The 19,776-nt window shown below is 41.0% G+C and overlaps 4 non-coding genes and 2 pseudogenes across 4 annotated transcripts; 5 read left to right on the plus strand and 1 right to left on the minus strand.

The window, feature by feature from the left end:
- The first annotated feature begins 7,649 nt into the window (after positions 1-7,649).
- LOC147314089 (U5 spliceosomal RNA) lies at positions 7,650-7,762 on the plus strand. Its single transcript, XR_015124885.1, has one exon. It is a non-coding gene; the product is annotated as a U5 spliceosomal RNA (small nuclear RNA).
- Positions 7,763-8,861: 1,099 nt separating this feature from the next.
- LOC147314090 (U2 spliceosomal RNA) lies at positions 8,862-9,004 on the plus strand (annotated as a pseudogene).
- A 3-nt stretch (positions 9,005-9,007) lies between these two features.
- LOC147314091 (U2 spliceosomal RNA) lies at positions 9,008-9,163 on the plus strand (annotated as a pseudogene).
- A 1,897-nt stretch (positions 9,164-11,060) lies between these two features.
- Positions 11,061-11,173, plus strand: LOC147314092 (U5 spliceosomal RNA). Its single transcript, XR_015124889.1, has one exon. It is a non-coding gene; the product is annotated as a U5 spliceosomal RNA (small nuclear RNA).
- Positions 11,174-12,272: 1,099 nt separating this feature from the next.
- Positions 12,273-12,463, plus strand: LOC147314093 (U2 spliceosomal RNA). Its single transcript, XR_015124904.1, has one exon. It is a non-coding gene; the product is annotated as a U2 spliceosomal RNA (small nuclear RNA).
- Positions 12,464-18,910: 6,447 nt separating this feature from the next.
- Positions 18,911-19,101, minus strand: LOC147314094 (U2 spliceosomal RNA). Its single transcript, XR_015124903.1, has one exon. It is a non-coding gene; the product is annotated as a U2 spliceosomal RNA (small nuclear RNA).
- Between the last annotated feature and the right edge of the window lie 675 nt (positions 19,102-19,776).

A 19,776-nucleotide genomic window follows, 5' to 3' on the forward strand; every position in this document is an offset into this window, starting at 1 on the left:
GTTAACCATTTCAGGCAAGTGGAGTGAACCATATTTTGCTACATTCTCATCTGATTGGGGCTTCCTTTTCTTGATTTTTGGAGAGAACTCTTAATTACTGGTATTATTCAGGTCTCGCTCACATGTTTGTCCCTGGTTTCTCAGCCAAGAGGAGCTTGAACTCCAGATACTGTGAGTTCTTTTCACACATTGAGATCATTGATAATTTTTAGCAACGACGTGATCTTGTAGAAATAATTAGGTGTCATGGATTTAGCTATAAATGCGACTCTTATTTTTTACCTTACTGGAAAACATTTCTGCATTTTACCCATATTTTATTTTTAACTCAAAATCAAAAATTCCAGATTCTCCTACATGTTGGTTTTGGACCAGATAGGACGACAGATTTCAGGTGGCCCTGTGTTTTTCTCTATTACATCTGCCACTGAATCTCGATAATCTTTGTGTGGCTCCTCCTGGGTTCTCACCCTCTCCTATCTGGCTCACATGACTCTCATCTTCTGAAAAATCTATGTTTGAATCTCGCTCAATTATTCTGTTGAGAATTTTCTCTGCCTTTGTTAAAGAGTTGTCTACTAGGAAAAAGTGAAATAAATATAAGTACAAAGTCCCGACGTGCACTAGAGTACACATTGATAAATTAGTCATTTCCTCTGTGAAACTAAATAAGCATAATTCTTAAGAACCCCTCAAATTATTTACTAGATGTTTATTTTTGAAAATTAATCAAGATCTGAGTTTAACAAAACATTTTAATTGTATCAAGTTTACCTTTCTTTCTTCCATAAAATGTGCTTGTGGGCATGCCAGCCATTTTGAAAAGGTGGGGGGAAAAAACAAAACAATTGGCAAGGCCACGCCCCCACACATTTGATATAATTTTAAAGGTACTGTTGTCCTCTCTAAGAAACATCAGGACTTAGATGAGTGGTAAGTAGAGTATGAGAGCTACAAGCAAAAACTAAATGTGTACTAGTGCGCAAAAATGAAGTACTGGGTCATCAGGAGGTTATGAGGGACATTTATAAAACTAAAAATCCCACAAACCTTGAAGGGCACTTGAAAAGCTCACACAAGAAGGCTAACCTAGCTTACCTTGAAGAGCTCATCAGGGGGAGCACACTCCCCCTCCTTGAAGAGCTCCCCAACTCAACCCGCATCCCCAGAAAACAGCTAACCCCAGATAAGGCAGCGTGATGCATCCCGAGACAACAGGACGGGGACACCTATATAACTGTGTGAGTCAATCGCCTTCAAAAAGTTTATCAATTCACTTGAACCAAAATTAGGAGCACCCGGTGCTGCAAGAGTTAATAGTCTCAATACCCAAGGATAAGCAGAAGAGCATGACTGATATGATGGAGCTGGGATTTGGTGACACTTAATTTTTGCAAAACACTACTAAAACTATAACTGGCGCTAATCAAAACATTTTTATACATATTGCAGTTTGTTGCTCATTATAGAGTTGTGCTCAAGTTAATAAGGGTTAAAAGCTACAGTCAGCACGATGTCTGGCTGATCTATGGAGGGGAAAGGCTTCGAGCATGGAAGGCCGCACGCGCTTACATAACACTGATATCATGTTATTCTCTGTGATCTTTTATTCAATTATATCTTTAAGTTAAGTTTTAAGTAGTGGCAGTTAATTACACGAGATTCATTTAATATTATATACCTGAGTCAGAGAATCACATGCAGATCAACTTGACAACCTGGGAGACCTTGTAGCTGCAATATTGTGTCTCCATAAGGGACAGTAGGCAGAAGCAAACACATGATTTTTGGGGGGCAAATGTTAGGATTAAAAATGGCTAATTTGTTTTTGATGTCTTTTCTTAATATGAGTGGCTTTAGTAATTTTCAGACACACTTTGCAAATGTGCTTATAATGAGTTGGCACTCAGTCTTTTGAAGGTCATAAGCTTCGTTCGGCGTGATGGTCCGGACTGATAAAGTGTAGGAAATGCCTTGAGTGCAGAGGGCTAAATGCAAACACGCTTACACACACATAGGATATGATTACAATAAGTCCCTGGGACATTCTGAATATTCTAAACCAATTCTGAATCACTAGAAGGTCAGTAGATAACAACATTAGGTTATTAGGGTTAGGAAGAGAGGTGTTTTGGTTTTCTGTCTCTTACAGAGAAAGGAACAGACACCAGACGAGGTCACAGATAGGCGAGGATCCTTCGCAGCAGAGACGGACACAGTGACTGCCGAGACGCCAGCTGGGTGCAAGTGTCATGGTGTTTGGGCTCCAGCTAGTCACCTCAAAAGGATGGATCCCATAAACACAGCAATAACCATGAAGGGGTTGGCGGAAATCCGGGAACACCAGACCAACGAGGTTCGAGAGGCTCTTGGGCAAAAGGGGGACGCGTTCCTGTTCTTTTTCTGGAGGATACACAGGACACACAGGACCCGAGGATACACAGATCGTCGTTTGAAATCGAGGCAGAACAATCCCCTGATCTGTGCCACGACTGAAGGGTTGTCTAACCCCTGAGGTTGAAGAAAGAAGAGCAGAGGATCACCCAACTGGACGACACTGGTAGCTGCAGCAATAAAATAAAGGCTAAAAGCTCCTTGGACAGAGGTTCTAGTCTGAGTACGTCTGAAGGGTATAAGGTAGCACCAAATAAAGCTGTGGGAGAACTGGGGAGTGTCATCTGTACCGGCTACTGTTGTAATAATAGTTTTTCTTACATCTGAACTGCGCAAACTCAGAGGTCATCTCACATGTGGTTCGCCCATCAGGGGGACAAAGGACCTCAGGAGTAAGAAGAAATGAACCCGGCCACACTGGAGTACAGGGTGTAGGTGAGCTCATTATTCTAACGAGCTCATCAGGGGAAGTGTTAGATTATAATATTATTTTATGCCATGTTAGACCCCTAATTAAAGGTTGTGAATTATTATGTAGTTTTAGTTTGCATTATTCTCCTGAATTAGAAGAAGCTGATAACTATTGCATTTGTTAAACTGATTTGCATTACATTAGACTGCTGATTTATTGTGGATGAATGATGTTGTTTTATGATGTTATAAGAAATACTGTTTGCAGAAAGTCATCGCCTTATTTGTCTGATTAGAAGAGAACGGAACATGCTGGAGTTTTCTGCCCCATCTCAGCAGGAGCAGATAAACAGGGAGCCAAGGTCGTAGCTTAGGCGCCGTGTGAGAGAAAGCATGTGAATGTTTAGGCTTTTATGATAAGGTGGGGACACCAGAGGCTATAAGAGTTTGATCAATGCTCCACCATTTTGAGATCTGAGGCTGTCTGCATACAGTGTCCATCTCCCACGCGTGTGACTATTAAAATCATCGTTTGACTTAACCCGGCCGGACCAGTGTTGTTATTGTGGTTTTTCCTCTTGTATCCATCCCCAATTTTGAACTCGTAACAACAACTACACGAAGTTTGCAAAACGATGGACATATGGCCAATCCTTTTGGTCAGGGGATAACCAAAATCGGATGTCTGGTGTAGGTTTTTTGATTAACAATAAAACTGTTAATATAGAAAAAGTGGAGGTAGTGGTGGACGGAAGAGCTTTATGTATAGATGTAGAAAAAAATGGGAGTAAACTCAGGATTATTAATGTCTATGGACATACAGAGTTGAAAGAACGGACGGCATTATTTCAAATATTACAACCATTTCTTTGTAATAGAAGACCGATAATAATGGGTGGGGATTTTAACTGTACACCAGAAACAAGTGGAATCCAGGGGGCGGCTTCAACAGTGAAGAAAGATTCAAGTACTTGTGCATTAGATAATTTGATTAAAGACGGTAATTTGAAAGACGTGTTTAGATTTCTTAACCCGTCAGACCCTGGATATACCTGGTCTAATAATAAGTCCTCTTCACGGATTGATTTTTTGTTTGCCAGTGAAGGCTTAATACCCCTGTCATGTAAAGTGGAACCAGTACCTTTTTCTGATCACCATAAGGTCATGTGTGGATTTAGTATTCAATCTTCTTTTCAGTCGGCCCCAGGGCCATGGAAACTAAACCTGAATCTATTGAAGGACGGAAAGGTTACGGGAAGGTATAAACTTAAATTACAACAATGGGTCTCTCTACAACCACTATATGAATCTGTAGGGGAATGGTGGGAGAGTATAAAGATTAGGACCCAAGTATTTTTTAGTCTTGAAGGGAAAAGGCGGGCAAAGAGGAGGTTATTGAGAAAGCAAGAAAATTACAAAGGTTTTACAACCTCCTGAATTTGGGCTTTGATGTTAGTGAAGAGATTACAAATCTGAAAAAAGAAATGATGGTAGTTTTAAATGACAAAAGCAAGGGAGTATTAATATGGAGTAGGGTAAAACATGTGGAAGAAAATGAAAAATGTACGAGATATATTTTTTAAAAATTGTATAAATCTAAACCTGCTATTGACAGCCTGATTAATGAAGAAGGGAAAGAAGTGAAAAGTACCCAAGAAATTTTAAAGGTAGTATATTCCTTTTATATCAACTTGTACAAAGAACAAAGTATTGATGAGGCGATTGTAGAATCCTTTATCTCAAAGTTAACACAAAAATTGGATCCAGAAGATGGTATAAATTTAGATGAAGGTATAACACTAGAGAAAATCACAAGAGCCATGGAAAGTATGCAAGATATCAAGTCACCAGGTATGGATGGCTTACCTAAGAAATACTATCAGGCCTTTTGGGAACAACTTAGCCCGTCGTTGTGCAAGGTTTATAAAGAAGCATGGGATAAAGGTGTATGGTCAACGTCCATGAATACAGGAGTGATTTCCCTGTTATGGAAAAGGGGTTCTAAAAAAGATTTGAGAAATTGGAGACCCCTGACATTGTTAGGGGTAGATATTAAGATTTTAGCAAAAGCCCTTTTTTTTCGTTTACAGACAGTAGTACCTAAGTTAGTTGGAGTGGAACAAACATGTGGGATACAAGGACGTAAGATGACAGATAGTTTAGTGATTATAAGGGATAGCTACCTTTATAGCCATGAGCGGAATATCCCCCTTTGTGGGTTAAGCTTGGATTTAGAAAAAGCCTTTGACAATGTCAGTCATGCCTTTCTGATGAAAGTCCTAGATAAATTAGGATTTGGAGAAGTCTTTCAGAGATGGATTGAGGTGTTGTATTCTGGTTGTAGTAGTGTTGTGAATGTGAATGGTGTACAGACTACTACAGTTGCAGTGAAAGCTGGAGTAAGGCAGGGATGCCCGTTGTCTCCCACCTTATTTATATTGGTGATGGAGCCATTAGCGTGTGCATTACGAGCTAATGAGCTAATTAAAGGGTTGACCCCACCGGGTAGCGGAGGGTTGGAAATTAAATTTTCCATGTATATGGACGATATAACTCTGCTGCTTACGGACAATAAGTCGATTGAAGTAAGTTTGGCAGTTTGTGAAGCTTTTTCAGCAGCCTCAGGGATGAAAATGAATAAAGAGAAGAGTGAGGTGATTTATTTTAAGTGGCGGAAGATTAAAGAAAAATGGGGATTGCAAGAAAAATCAGAAACGTTGAAAATTTTAGGGGTGGAAATAGGAGAAAATATGAGAATTAAGAACTGGAATTCAAAATTACAAAAAATATGATGATGATGATGATGATAGGGTGGGGGTCGCTAGGACCCCCTCGGGGCATATATGTGTTATGATGATGATGATGATGATGATGATGATGATGATAGGGTGGGGGGGGGGGGGTCGCTAGGACCCCCTCGGGGCATATGTGTGTTATGGTGATTAGGGTGGGGGTCGCTAGGACCCCCCTCGGGGCATATGTGTGTTATGATGATGATGATGATGATAGGGTGGGGGGGGGTCGCTAGGACCACCGTGGGGCGCTTGTGTTATCACGGCGTCGGTGGCGTCTGGGGAGCGGCGGCGCGGGAAGAAGCGGCGCAGTTGGGACAGTACGTGACGGCGCAGTTTGTACACACGTGCACTCGGCACTCGCGGCACAGGATCTTGGTCTTGACGTCTTTGCTCATTTTTGCTTAAATGAAAAAGAAAGAGGAAAAAGGGGCAATTATGGAACTGGAAAGGGAAGGGAAATCGGTTACTGGACGGGATAATATTTTGAAGATGGTAGAGGAGTACTACAGTTCATTGTTTGGTGTGGAAGAAGTAGATAGAGGGGCTCAAGAAATGGTTTTAGGTTTTCTGAAAGAGAGGTTACCAGAGGACGCAAGGAAGCTTTTGGAAAGGAGCATAACAAACCACGAACTATACGAGGCGATAAAGACAATGAAGAATAACAAGGTACCTGGGATAGATGGACTCACAAAGGAGTTTTACATCACCTTTTGGGATCTCATCGGAGACCACTTGTTGGAGGTATTTGAAGAAATGTGTGAAACGGGTAGAATGCCAAAGAGTATGAGGACGGGTGTGATAAGTTTTCTACATAAGAAAGGCTCACCTGCTGTGCTTTCAAATTATAGGCCTCTTTCAATGGTCTGCGTGGACTACAAAATTTTGAGTCGAACTCTAGCAAGACGCCTGGCCCGAGTCTTGCCTGCTATTATTAATGCAGACCAGACATGCGGGGTAAAGGGCAGGCAGATTGGTTGGAACTTACAATTACATAGAGATGTGCTTACATACATCGAAAAGAGGAACTTGACAACAATATGCGTAACACTTGATCAGGAAAAAGCTTTTGATAGGGTCAATCATAATTTCTTATGGAGGGTGATGAGAAATTTTGATATAGGAGGTAAATTTTTGAATTGGATAAGTATGATGTATACTGACATAATCTGCAAGATAAAGATAAATGGACACTTAACAGAGGAAGTACAACAAACGAGAGGGCTACGGCAGGGTTGCCCCCTGTCCGCCCTACTCTATGTTATATATGTAGAACCTTTAGCATGTGCAATAAGAGGAAACGAGAAAATTAGAGGAGTGCCCTTGCCAGTGGGGAGGTGTTGAAGATCTCCCAGTACGCTGACGACACAGTTCTTTACTTGGAAGATGATGGAAGTGTGAGGGAGATGATACGAACAATACAGACCTTTGAGAGCGCTGCGGGGTCAAAGGTCAATGAGGAGAAATCAAAATATACATTTTTGGGACGATGGGCAGGTAGGAGACAGACGCTTTGCGGGCTTTCTTTGTGTGAAGGGTCCATGCAGGTCCTGGGCATTGATTTTGGAAATCCAGCAAATTACAACTGGGATTTGAAGATAGCGAAGATCTTAAAGAAATTGGGGATGTGGTCAAAAAGAAAGCTCACTATAACTGGCAAAGTTTTGGCCGTAAAAGCTGACATCTTACCTGCCCTACTCCATTTGGCATATGTCTTTCCAATGCCACAGACTCATAGGAAGGTGCTAACACGGGGAATTTTTAAATTAATATGGGGGGGGTGGGGGTATGAATATGTAAAAGAACAACTATGTATCAGACAATATCAAAAGGTGGGAGGGATGTCCAATACATCCCTTTGAAATTGGATGTGATGTATTACAGTAACATATGTGCTCCTCTCCAGTCACCCCTTTCCTGTCAAAGTGGAACTCTGGAGCAGAGCAGGCGGGGCCTGAGATCTGCCCCTTCAGCCAAGCAAACAGGGCCTACCGTGACGCCGGAAGCCGGGACGAGGAGTCACTGCGGCTTCCTGCGAGGCCAAAGAAACACACACTCTGGCTTCTCTTCAAAACGTACAAGTCTTTCGCCTTTTACTAAAGACTTCCGTGGAGAGTGAGGCTAAGGAGTTGTACCTATTTTTGGCAGGGTCTGCCGTCTGGCTGGCCCCTCTCCTCGTTGTTCAAAAGAAGAAATAGAAGAAAGCGCGTGTAGCAGATTTCAAATGGTTGACTGCGTTGTGACGACAGACTGGCTGGAAACTGGATTTATTTCTAAAAGACAAAGTGCAGCAGCAAAATCAGTGTCACACAGCAACAGCAGGCCTCTCCTCATCCCAGTGTGGAGTCCATGCAGCTCTGCTTACAATATATAAAAGAAAATACAATCTATCAAAACAACGATTCTCCCAACAGCCACTTTAAAGTCAAATGTTATAGTGGGGTAAAACAGAGACAAATATGAAGCCACTAATAATAACTTGTAATATTTAAATCCCCACTAAGATGGATCAATTACACAATACATATTCAAACAACTTTAACTTTTCTCAACATGGCTGAAAATACTATGCAGTGTGCAGCCTCAGGTGATGAACTCATTATACACATAAAACATAACCTATACATTTACACATACCTAGAAGACAAAGTGCAGCAGCAAAATCAGTGTCACACAGCAACAGCAGGCCTCTCCTCATCCCTGTTTAGCACAAGTAAGGACCACATAAACGGATGGTGTAACAGATAAAACGCAGTTCCAATTACTATTTTTCTCGTTCAAAGCAATCAAAAACACTTTGGGAGCTTTTAGCCATGAGAACTAATAGTTAGCAAAGAAAAATACACCAAATTTAAATGTATAATTTAGTACAGGGAGAGGAGCTACAGAAAGTGTGCCTCACCAGTGTGGAGTCCATGCAGCTCTGGCTGGGAAACCCCACACACGCAACATGTTTACAAGTGGCGTCACACTGATTAATGCCCCACTTCAACAGTGACACGTGGAACCTTAGTTTTACATAAATTAAATTTACACAATAAAAAATAAATCAACTATATACAATACAGTTTTGAGAATGTTCACACTCAGTATATTATATCTCAGCTACACGCACAGTTCCAGGAAGCTCCGCAGGCCTCTGAGGTACTGTAGGTGGGCGGAGATTTGAAGCGGCTCCCTCCCTGTGAGCCAAGTGAAAGAGCGCACCGTCACAAGCGAGAAGTGTCCCGAGAAGGCGGCTCAGCCAGGAACCTGCGGGAGGCCATCGCTTCTCGGCCTTTTGGCTAAGATCAAGTGTAGTAGCTGTTCTTATCAGTTTTTAAATGGGGTGGGCTTATGAAAATAAATGAGATGATGATGATGTTGTTATATGTCTGAGTATCAATAAAAATTTTTCCAAAAGAAAAAAAAAAAAAAAAAGCTGTTCTTATCAGTTTAATATCTGATACGCCCCCGATTTGGGGGCAACGTATTAAACGCATTTTTAGAACAGGGAGCCGAATAAGGGGCTCGCTCCGTTCGCTCCACGCATCGACCCGGTATTGCAGCGCCTCCGGGAACGGTGCCCCCTTTGCTGACTTTGTGCAAAAGCAAGAAAGCCAAACAAAGTAAGGTCGGCCAAACCAAGAGCCAGAAAGCAGCCGCAAGCGGCGAAAGTGCAGGGATAGAAGCTCAGAGAAATAAGGAAAAAAACTGGGAAGATAGCGAGGAACTGAATATATTATTAAAGGAACAGGAGGTTTTGTTTCAGGAGAGGGCAAAAACAAGAATGTTTAAATTTATGCAGGAGGAGTATATGCAACAGGAGAAGTGCTCGGCCTATTTTTTTGCTCAAATGAAAAAGAAAGAGGAAAAAGGGAAGGGAAATCGGTTACTGGACGGGATAATATTTTGAAGATGGTAGAGGAGTACTACAGTTCATTGTTTGGTGTGGAAGAAGTAGATAGAGGGGCTCAAGAAATGGTTTTAGGTTTTCTGAAAGAGAGGTTACCAGAGGACGCAAGGAAGCTTTTGGAAAGGAGCATAACAAACCACGAACTATACGAGGCGATAAAGACAATGAAGAATAACAAGGTACCTGGGATAGATGGACTCACAAAGGAGTTTTACATCACCTTTTGGGATCTCATCGGAGACCACTTGTTGGAGGTATTTGAAGAAATGTGTGAAACGGGTAGAATGCCAAAGAGTATGAGGACGGGTGTGATAAGTTTTCTACATAAGAAAGGCTCACCTGCTGTGCTTTCAAATTATAGGCCTCTTTCAATGGTCTGCGTGGACTACAAAATTTTGAGTCGAACTCTAGCAAGACGCCTGGCCCGAGTCTTGCCTGCTATTATTAATGCAGACCAGACATGCGGGGTAAAGGGCAGGCAGATTGGTTGGAACTTACAATTACATAGAGATGTGCTTACATACATCGAAGAGAGGAACTTGACAACAATATGCGTAACACTTGATCAGGAAAAAGCTTTTGATAGGGTCAATCATGATTTCTTATGGAGGGTGATGAGAAATTTTGATATAGGAGGTAAATTTTTGAATTGGATAAGTATGATGTATACTGACATAATCTGCAAGATAAAGATAAATGGACACTTAACAGAGGAAGTACAACAAACGAGAGGGCTACGGCAGGGTTGCCCCCTGTCCGCCCTACTCTATGTTATATATGTAGAACCTTTAGCATGTGCAATAAGAGGAAACGAGAAAATTAGAGGAGTGCCCTTGCCAGGGGGGAGGTGTTGAAGATCTCCCAGTACGCTGACGACACAGTTCTTTACTTGGAAGATGATGGAAGTGTGAGGGAGATGATACGAACAATACAGACCTTTGAGAGCGCTGCGGGGTCAAAGGTCAATGAGGAGAAATCAAAATATACATTTTTGGGACGATGGGCAGGTAGGAGACAGACGCTTTGCGGGCTTTCTTTGTGTGAAGGGTCCATGCAGGTCCTGGGCATTGATTTTGGAAATCCAGCAAATTACAACTGGGATTTGAAGATAGCGAAGATCTTAAAGAAATTGGGGATGTGGTCAAAAAGAAAGCTCACTATAACTGGCAAAGTTTTGGCCGTAAAAGCTGACATCTTACCTGCCCTACTCCATTTGGCATATGTCTTTCCAATGCCACAGACTCATAGGAAGGTGCTAACACGGGGAATTTTTAAATTAATATTGGGGGGGGGGGGGGGGGGGTATGAATATGTAAAAGAACAACTATGTATCAGACAATATCAAAAGGTGGGAGGGATGTCCAATACATCCCTTTGAAATTGGATGTGATGTATTACAGTAACATATGTGCTCCTCTCCAGTCACCCCTTTCCTGTCAAAGTGGAACTCTGGAGCAGAGCAGGCGGGGCCTGAGATCTGCCCCTTCAGCCAAGCAAACAGGGCCTACCGTGACGCCGGAAGCCGGGACGAGGAGTCACTGCGGCTTCCTGCGAGGCCAAAGAAACACACACTCTGGCTTCTCTTCAAAACGTACAAGTCTTTCGCCTTTTACTAAAGACTTCCGTGGAGAGTGAGGCTAAGGAGTTGCACCTATTTTTGGCAGGGTCTGCCGTCTGGCTGGCCCCTCTCCTCGTTGTTCAAAAGAAGAAATAGAAGAAAGCGCGTGTAGCAGATTTCAAATGGTTGACTGCGTTGTGACGACAGACTGGCTGGAAACTGGATTTATTTCTAAAAGACAAAGTGCAGCAGCAAAATCAGTGTCACACAGCAACAGCAGGCCTCTCCTCATCCCAGTGTGGAGTCCATGCAGCTCTGCTTACAATATATAAAAGAAAATACAATCTATCAAAACAACGATTCTCCCAACAGCCACTTTAAAGTCAAATGTTATAGTGGGGTAAAACAGAGACAAATATGAAGCCACTAATAATAACTTGTAATATTTAAATCCCCACTAAGATGGATCAATTACACAATACATATTCAAACAACTTTAACTTTTCTCAACATGGCTGAAAATACTATGCAGTGTGCAGCCTCAGGTGATGAACTCATTATACACATAAAACATAACCTATACATTTACACATACCTAGAAGACAAAGTGCAGCAGCAAAATCAGTGTCACACAGCAACAGCAGGCCTCTCCTCATCCCTGTTTAGCACAAGTAAGGACCACATAAACGGATGGTGTAACAGATAAAACGCAGTTCCAATTACTATTTTTCTCGTTCAAAGCAATCAAAAACACTTTGGGAGCTTTTAGCCATGAGAACTAATAGTTAGCAAAGAAAAATACACCAAATTTAAATGTATAATTTAGTACAGGGAGAGGAGCTACAGAAAGTGTGCCTCACCAGTGTGGAGTCCATGCAGCTCTGGCTGGGAAACCCCACACACGCAACATGTTTACAAGTGGCGTCACACTGATTAATGCCCCACTTCAACAGTGACACGTGGAACCTTAGTTTTACATAAATTAAATTTACACAATAAAAAATAAATCAACTATATACAATACAGTTTTGAGAATGTTCACACTCAGTATATTATATCTCAGCTACACGCACAGTTCCAGGAAGCTCCGCAGGCCTCTGAGGTACTGTAGGTGGGCGGAGATTTGAAGCGGCTCCCTCCCTGTGAGCCAAGTGAAAGAGCGCACCGTCACAAGCGAGAAGTGTCCCGAGAAGGCGGCTCAGCCAGGAACCTGCGGGAGGCCATCGCTTCTCGGCCTTTTGGCTAAGATCAAGTGTAGTAGCTGTTCTTATCAGTTTAATATCTGATACGCCCCCGATTTGGGGGCAACGTATTAAACGCATTTTTAGAACAGGGAGCCGAATAAGGGGCTCGCTCCGTTCGCTCCACGCATCGACCCGGTATTGCAGCGCCTCCGGGAACGGTGCCCCCTTTGCTGACTTTGTGCAAAAGCAAGAAAGCCAAACAAAGTAAGGTCGGCCAAACCAAGAGCCAGAAAGCAGCCGCAAGCGGCGAAAGTGCAGGGATAGAAGCTCAGAGAAATAAGGAAAAAAACTGGGAAGATAGCGAGGAACTGAATATATTATTAAAGGAACAGGAGGTTTTGTTTCAGGAGAGGGCAAAAACAAGAATGTTTAAATTTATGCAGGAGGAGTATATGCAACAGGAGAAGTGCTCGGCCTATTTTTTTGCTCAAATGAAAAAGAAAGAGGAAAAAGGGAAGGGAAATCGGTTACTGGACGGGATAATATTTTGAAGATGGTAGAGGAGTACTACAGTTCATTGTTTGGTGTGGAAGAAGTAGATAGAGGGGCTCAAGAAATGGTTTTAGGTTTTCTGAAAGAGAGGTTACCAGAGGACGCAAGGAAGCTTTTGGAAAGGAGCATAACAAACCACGAACTATACGAGGCGATAAAGACAATGAAGAATAACAAGGTACCTGGGATAGATGGACTCACAAAGGAGTTTTACATCACCTTTTGGGATCTCATCGGAGACCACTTGTTGGAGGTATTTGAAGAAATGTGTGAAACGGGTAGAATGCCAAAGAGTATGAGGACGGGTGTGATAAGTTTTCTACATAAGAAAGGCTCACCTGCTGTGCTTTCAAATTATAGGCCTCTTTCAATGGTCTGCGTGGACTACAAAATTTTGAGTCGAACTCTAGCAAGACGCCTGGCCCGAGTCTTGCCTGCTATTATTAATGCAGACCAGACATGCGGGGTAAAGGGCAGGCAGATTGGTTGGAACTTACAATTACATAGAGATGTGCTTACATACATCGAAGAGAGGAACTTGACAACAATATGCGTAACACTTGATCAGGAAAAAGCTTTTGATAGGGTCAATCATGATTTCTTATGGAGGGTGATGAGAAATTTTGATATAGGAGGTAAATTTTTGAATTGGATAAGTATGATGTATACTGACATAATCTGCAAGATTATACCATGTGTCCATGCATTCCTCTCATGAAAATTGGCCGACGCCGCCGCCATCCTTCATTGCTTCTCGCCTACTGATAAGAACAGATTTTTTTTTTCCTTCTTTTTATTTTCTTTCCACAACAATTCCAACATTTTACCTTTTCCTTTAAAATGATAAGGTTACATTCACCTTTCTCCCGACATTCGTTCATAACAAACAAAAAAAAAAAAAAAAAAAAAAATCCTATTTTCATCTTTCCCCATACAAAGTAACATTTTCAAATAACTTATCATATTACTTCTTATCTCCCCCTCCCCACTTTACCCCTTACCCTTTATCTACCACCTCCTTTTGGGTACTTTCAAAAAATAATCTTTCCATCTATCCTTAATCGTATCGATTCCCCATTTTTGTAGCTCGTGCCAATATATCCCTTCAAATTCCTTCTCTATAGCCTTAATCGTCCCAATTTCCCCCCATTTAAATCCCCCCGTTATGCAGCCCTGTCTTGCCTTCCATAATTTAAGCTTAATAATTGACAACAACATACAACGTATTTTATGTCTCTCATTTGTTTTGCCCTTAACCCTAAAAAAAGTGATTTCTTCATACGTCACCATCCCCAACCCTTTGTACTTCCCCTTTACCCCTTCCCATACCTTTTTAGCGTATTCACATCCCCATAGTACATGTTCAATTGTTTCTTCTTCTACACAATTTTCCCTTGGACACTTTTTTTGTTTCCCCAAATTATGTGCATGCATTGTGACCCTCACTGGTAGCCTTTTATGTAAGTGCATCCAGTTAAAGTCCTTTAAAACATTTTTGAAACTCTTGTCCTGTGCAAGTTCCCACACTTCCGGGCTCGCCGTTACCTGATTGTGATTAGCTTTCCATACCAGTTTTTTGTATAGAAGTTTATGATTTAATACTGTATCCACCTCTTTACATTCCGAATGTTTCTTCCCCCATCTAACCATCCTCTGCAAATATTCTGGTCTAGACTCTGCTTTGGGACCTTTATTTTCCCACCCAATCAAAAACCGGTATGGTATCGCTAACCAAAACCATAACAATATTTGGCATTTATGCATATAAGTCTTTTTCAATAATGTACAAACATTTGCATAAAATATTGTATCCAACTTTAAAGGAACGTTCGGTACCCCTTTCCCACCATCTGCAATTTCTTGATACATGTGTACTCTTTTTACATACTCATAACCCCCCCATATGAATTTGAATATCCCCCTCGTTATTTGTACTCTGTAAATCTGAGGCATCGGAAACACATAGGCCAAATGTAATAGTTTCGGCACTACCTCGCTCTTTATGACCAAAACTTTCCCGGATATTGTAAGTTTTCTTGCTTTCCATAGGCCTAATTTTTTTTCCACCGCATTCATCTTCTCTTTCCAATTACAAAAAGCATCACCTTCCTTATTTCCAAATGAAATTCCTAAAATGTCCATAGGACCTTCACACAAAGTGAATTCACAAATGTTGTCTTTTCTACCCTCCCATATCCCCAAATATTTGTACTTTGTTTTCTCTTTATTTATTCTCGATCCCGATACTGATAAGAACAGATTTTTTTTTTCCTTCTTTTTATTTTCTTTCCACAACAATTCCAACATTCTACCTTTTCCTTTAAAATGATAAGGTTACATTCACTTTTCTCCCAACATTCGTTCATAACACAAAAAAAAAAAAAAAAAAAAAAAAAATCCTATTTTCATCTTTCCCCATACAAAGTAACATTTTCAAATAACTTATCATATTACTCCTTATCTCCCCCTCCCCACTTTACCCCTTACCCTTTATCTACCACCTCCTTTTGGGTACTTTCAAAAAATAATCTTTCCATCTATCCTTAATCGTATCGATTTCCCATTTTTGTAGTTCGTACCAATATATCCCTTCAAATTCCTTCTCTATAGCCTTAATCGTCCCAATTTCCCCCCATTTAAATCCCCCCGTTATGCAGCCCTGTCTTGCCTTCCATAATTTAAGCTTAATAATTGACAACAACATACAACGTATTTTATGTCTCTCATTTGTTTTGCCCTTAGCCCTAAAAAAAGTGATTTCTTCATACGTCACCATCCCCAACCCTTTGTACTTCCCCTTTACCCATTCCCATACCTTTTTAGCGTATTCACATCCCCATAGTACATGTTCAATTGTTTCTTCTTCTACACAATTTTCCCTTGGACACTTTTTTTGTTTCCCCAAATTATGTGCATGCATTGTGACCCTCACTGGTAGCCTTTTATGTAAGTGCATCCAGTTAAAGTCCTTTAAAACATTTTTGAAACTCTTGTCCTGTGCAAGTTCCCACACTTCCGGGCTCACCGTTACCTGATTGTGATTAGCTTTCCATACCAGTTTTTTGTATAAAAGTTTATGATTTAATACTGTATCCACCTCTTTACATTCCGAATGTTTCTTCCCCCATCTAACCATCCTCTGCAAATATTCTGGTCTAGACTCTGCTTTGGGACCTTTATTTTCCCACCCAATCAAAAACCGGTATGGTATCGCTAACCAAAACCATAACAATATTTGGCATTTATGCATATAAGTCTTTTTCAATAATGTACAAACATTTGCATAAAATATTGTATCCAACTTTAAAGGAACGTTCGGTACCCCTTTCCCACCATCTGCAATTTCTTGATACATGTGTACTCTTTTTACATACTCATAACCCCCCCATATGAATTTGAATATCCCCCTCGTTATTTGTACTCTATAAATCTGAGGCATCGGAAACACATAGGCCAAATGTAATAGTTTCGGCACTACCTCGCTCTTTATGACCAAAACTTTCCCCGATATTGTAAGTTTTCTTGCTTTCCATAGGCCTAATTTTTTATCCACCGCATTCATCTTCTCTTTCCAATTACAGAAAGCATCACCTTCCTTATTTCCAAATGAAATTCCTAAAATGTCCATAGGACCTTCACACAAAGTGAATTCACAAATGTTGTCTTTTCTACCCTCCCATATCCCCAAATATTTGTACTTTGTTTTCTCTTTATTTATTTTCGATCCCGTCGCTTTTTCGTAAGCTTTTAAAATTTCTATCACTTCCCTTAGGCTATCATCATCTGCCAGATATAATATCGTGTCGTCTGCATATTGCGATATTTTTAAGCTTTCCCCCCGTGGCATCATTATCCCTTTCACTATTTGGCTCTCCCTTATTGCACAGGCCAAAGGTTCGACATAAAGCACGTAAAGTACGACAGATAATGGACACCCTTGTCTCAAACCTCTTGTTTGGTACACTTTTTCTGTAAGAAAACCATTTAGTTTAATTTTTGAGTTTATGCCCTTGTATAAAATTTTTACCCTTTTTATAAAAGCCTCTCCTAACCCCATTTCCTCCATTACCCTCCACAAAAAATCATGATCTACCCTATCGAACGCCTTTTGCTGATCCAAACTAACACAAATTGCTGCTATATTTCTATCTCTTACATATGTAAGTATATCCCTATGTAATTGTACGTTCCAAGTAATTTGCCTCCCCTGGACCCCACACGTTTGATCCTTCTCCACTATGTGTGACATTACTCCTACGAGTCTATTTGCGAGTATCTTGCTCAAAATCTTGTAGTCCACACATAACATGGTTAGAGGTCTATAATTATCGAGTTGATGTGGATTACCTTTCTTAAATAATATAGAAACCACGCCCATCTTCATGCTCTCTGTCATCACCTCTCCCTCCATGATTTCCTTAAAAACCCCCAACAAATGTATCCCCACCACTCCCCAAAACGTCTCATAAAATTCCTTTGTCAGACCATCTATTCCCGGCACTTTATTTGCCTTCATTCCCTTTATCACGTTATATGCCTCATCTATTGTCACTTCTCCTTCTAGCCTATCCCTTTCTTCTCCCGTTAATCTCTTCTTTATTTTCTTTAAGAAGAAATCCCCCTTCTCTCCCTCTAGTTTTTCTTTCCTGAACAAATCCTCATAATATTCTTTCACCACTTTTAACATATTTTCCCTCCCCTCGATCATTTTCCCATCCTTCTCTAATTTCGTTATAACCCCTCTTTTATCCCTACTTTTCATTTTTTTAAAAAAGAAAGCTGAACATTTCTCATTTTCCTCGTACTCCTCCTGCTTTATTTTATATATTTCATATGATAAGTTATTTGAAAATGTTACTTTGTATGGGGAAAGATGAAAATAGGATTTTTTTTTTTTTTTTTTTTTTTTTGTTGTTTGTTATGAACGAATGTCGGGAGAAAGGTGAATGTAACCTTATCATTTTAAAGGAAAAGGTAAAATGTTGGAATTGTTGTGGAAAGAAAATAAAAAGAAGGAAAAAAAAAATCTGTTCTTATCAGTAGGCGAGAAGCAATGAAGGATGGCGGCGGCGTCGGCCAATTTTCATGAGAGGAATGCATGGACGCATGGTATAATCTTGCAGATTATGTCAGTATACATCATACTTATCCAATTCAAAAATTTACCTCCTATATCAAAATTTCTCATCACCCTCCATAAGAAATCATGATTGACCCTATCAAAAGCTTTTTCCTGATCAAGTGTTACGCATATTGTTGTCAAGTTCCTCTCTTCGATGTATGTAAGCACATCTCTATGTAATTGTAAGTTCCAACCAATCTGCCTGCCCTTTACCCCGCATGTCTGGTCTGCATTAATAATAGCAGGCAAGACTCGGGCCAGGCGTCTTGCTAGAGTTCGACTCAAAATTTTGTAGTCCACGCAGACCATTGAAAGAGGCCTATAATTTGAAAGCACAGCAGGTGAGCCTTTCTTATGTAGAAAACTTATCACACCCGTCCTCATACTCTTTGGCATTCTACCCGTTTCACACATTTCTTCAAATACCTCCAACAAGTGGTCTCCGATGAGATCCCAAAAGGTGATGTAAAACTCCTTTGTGAGTCCATCTATCCCAGGTACCTTGTTATTCTTCATTGTCTTTATCGCCTCGTATAGTTCGTGGTTTGTTATGCTCCTTTCCAAAAGCTTCCTTGCGTCCTCTGGTAACCTCTCTTTCAGAAAACCTAAAACCATTTCTTGAGCCCCTCTATCTACTTCTTCCACACCAAACAATGAACTGTAGTACTCCTCTACCATCTTCAAAATATTATCCCGTCCAGTAACCGATTTCCCTTCCCTTTTTCCTCTTTCTTTTTCATTTGAGCAAAAAAATAGGCCGAGCACTTCTCCTGTTGCATATACTCCTCCTGCATAAATTTAAACATTCTTGTTTTTGCCCTCTCCTGAAACAAAACCTCCTGTTCCTTTAATAATATATTCAGTTCCTCGCTATCTTCCCAGTTTTTTTCCTTATTTCTCTGAGCTTCTATCCCTGCACTTTCGCCGCTTGCGGCTGCTTTCTGGCTCTTGGTTTGGCCGACCTTACTTTGTTTGGCTTTCTTGCTTTTGCACAAAGTCAGCAAAGGGGGCACCGTTCCCGGAGGCGCTGCAATACCGGGTCGATGCGTGGAGCAAACGGAGCGAGCCCCTTATTCGGCTCCCTGTTCTAAAAATGCGTTTAATACGTTGCCCCCAAATCGGGGGCGTATCAGATATTAAACTGATAAGAACAGCTACTACACTTGATCTTAGCCAAAAGGCCGAGAAGCGATGGCCTCCCGCAGGTTCCTGGCTGAGCCGCCTTCTCGGGACACTTCTCGCTTGTGACGGTGCGCTCTTTCACTTGGCTCACAGGGAGGGAGCCGCTTCAAATCTCCGCCCACCTACAGTACCTCAGAGGCCTGCGGAGCTTCCTGGAACTGTGCGTGTAGCTGAGATATAATATACTGAGTGTGAACATTCTCAAAACTGTATTGTATATAGTTGATTTATTTTTTATTGTGTAAATTTAATTTATGTAAAACTAAGGTTCCACGTGTCACTGTTGAAGTGGGGCATTAATCAGTGTGACGCCACTTGTAAACATGTTGCGTGTGTGGGGTTTCCCAGCCAGAGCTGCATGGACTCCACACTGGTGAGGCACACTTTCTGTAGCTCCTCTCCCTGTACTAAATTATACATTTAAATTTGGTGTATTTTTCTTTGCTAACTATTAGTTCTCATGGCTAAAAGCTCCCAAAGTGTTTTTGATTGCTTTGAACGAGAAAAATAGTAATTGGAACTGCGTTTTATCTGTTACACCATCCGTTTATGTGGTCCTTACTTGTGCTAAACAGGGATGAGGAGAGGCCTGCTGTTGCTGTGTGACACTGATTTTGCTGCTGCACTTTGTCTTCTAGGTATGTGTAAATGTATAGGTTATGTTTTATGTGTATAATGAGTTCATC

The sequence above is a fragment of the Aulonocara sp. 'chitande type north' Nkhata Bay genome, linkage group LG14 (genome assembly GCF_057382095.1).
Source record: "Aulonocara sp. 'chitande type north' Nkhata Bay isolate Kocher_YH1m ecotype deep benthic linkage group LG14, A_spYH_male_GT1.1, whole genome shotgun sequence".
Lineage (NCBI taxonomy): Eukaryota > Metazoa > Chordata > Actinopteri > Cichliformes > Cichlidae > Aulonocara > Aulonocara sp. 'chitande type north' Nkhata Bay.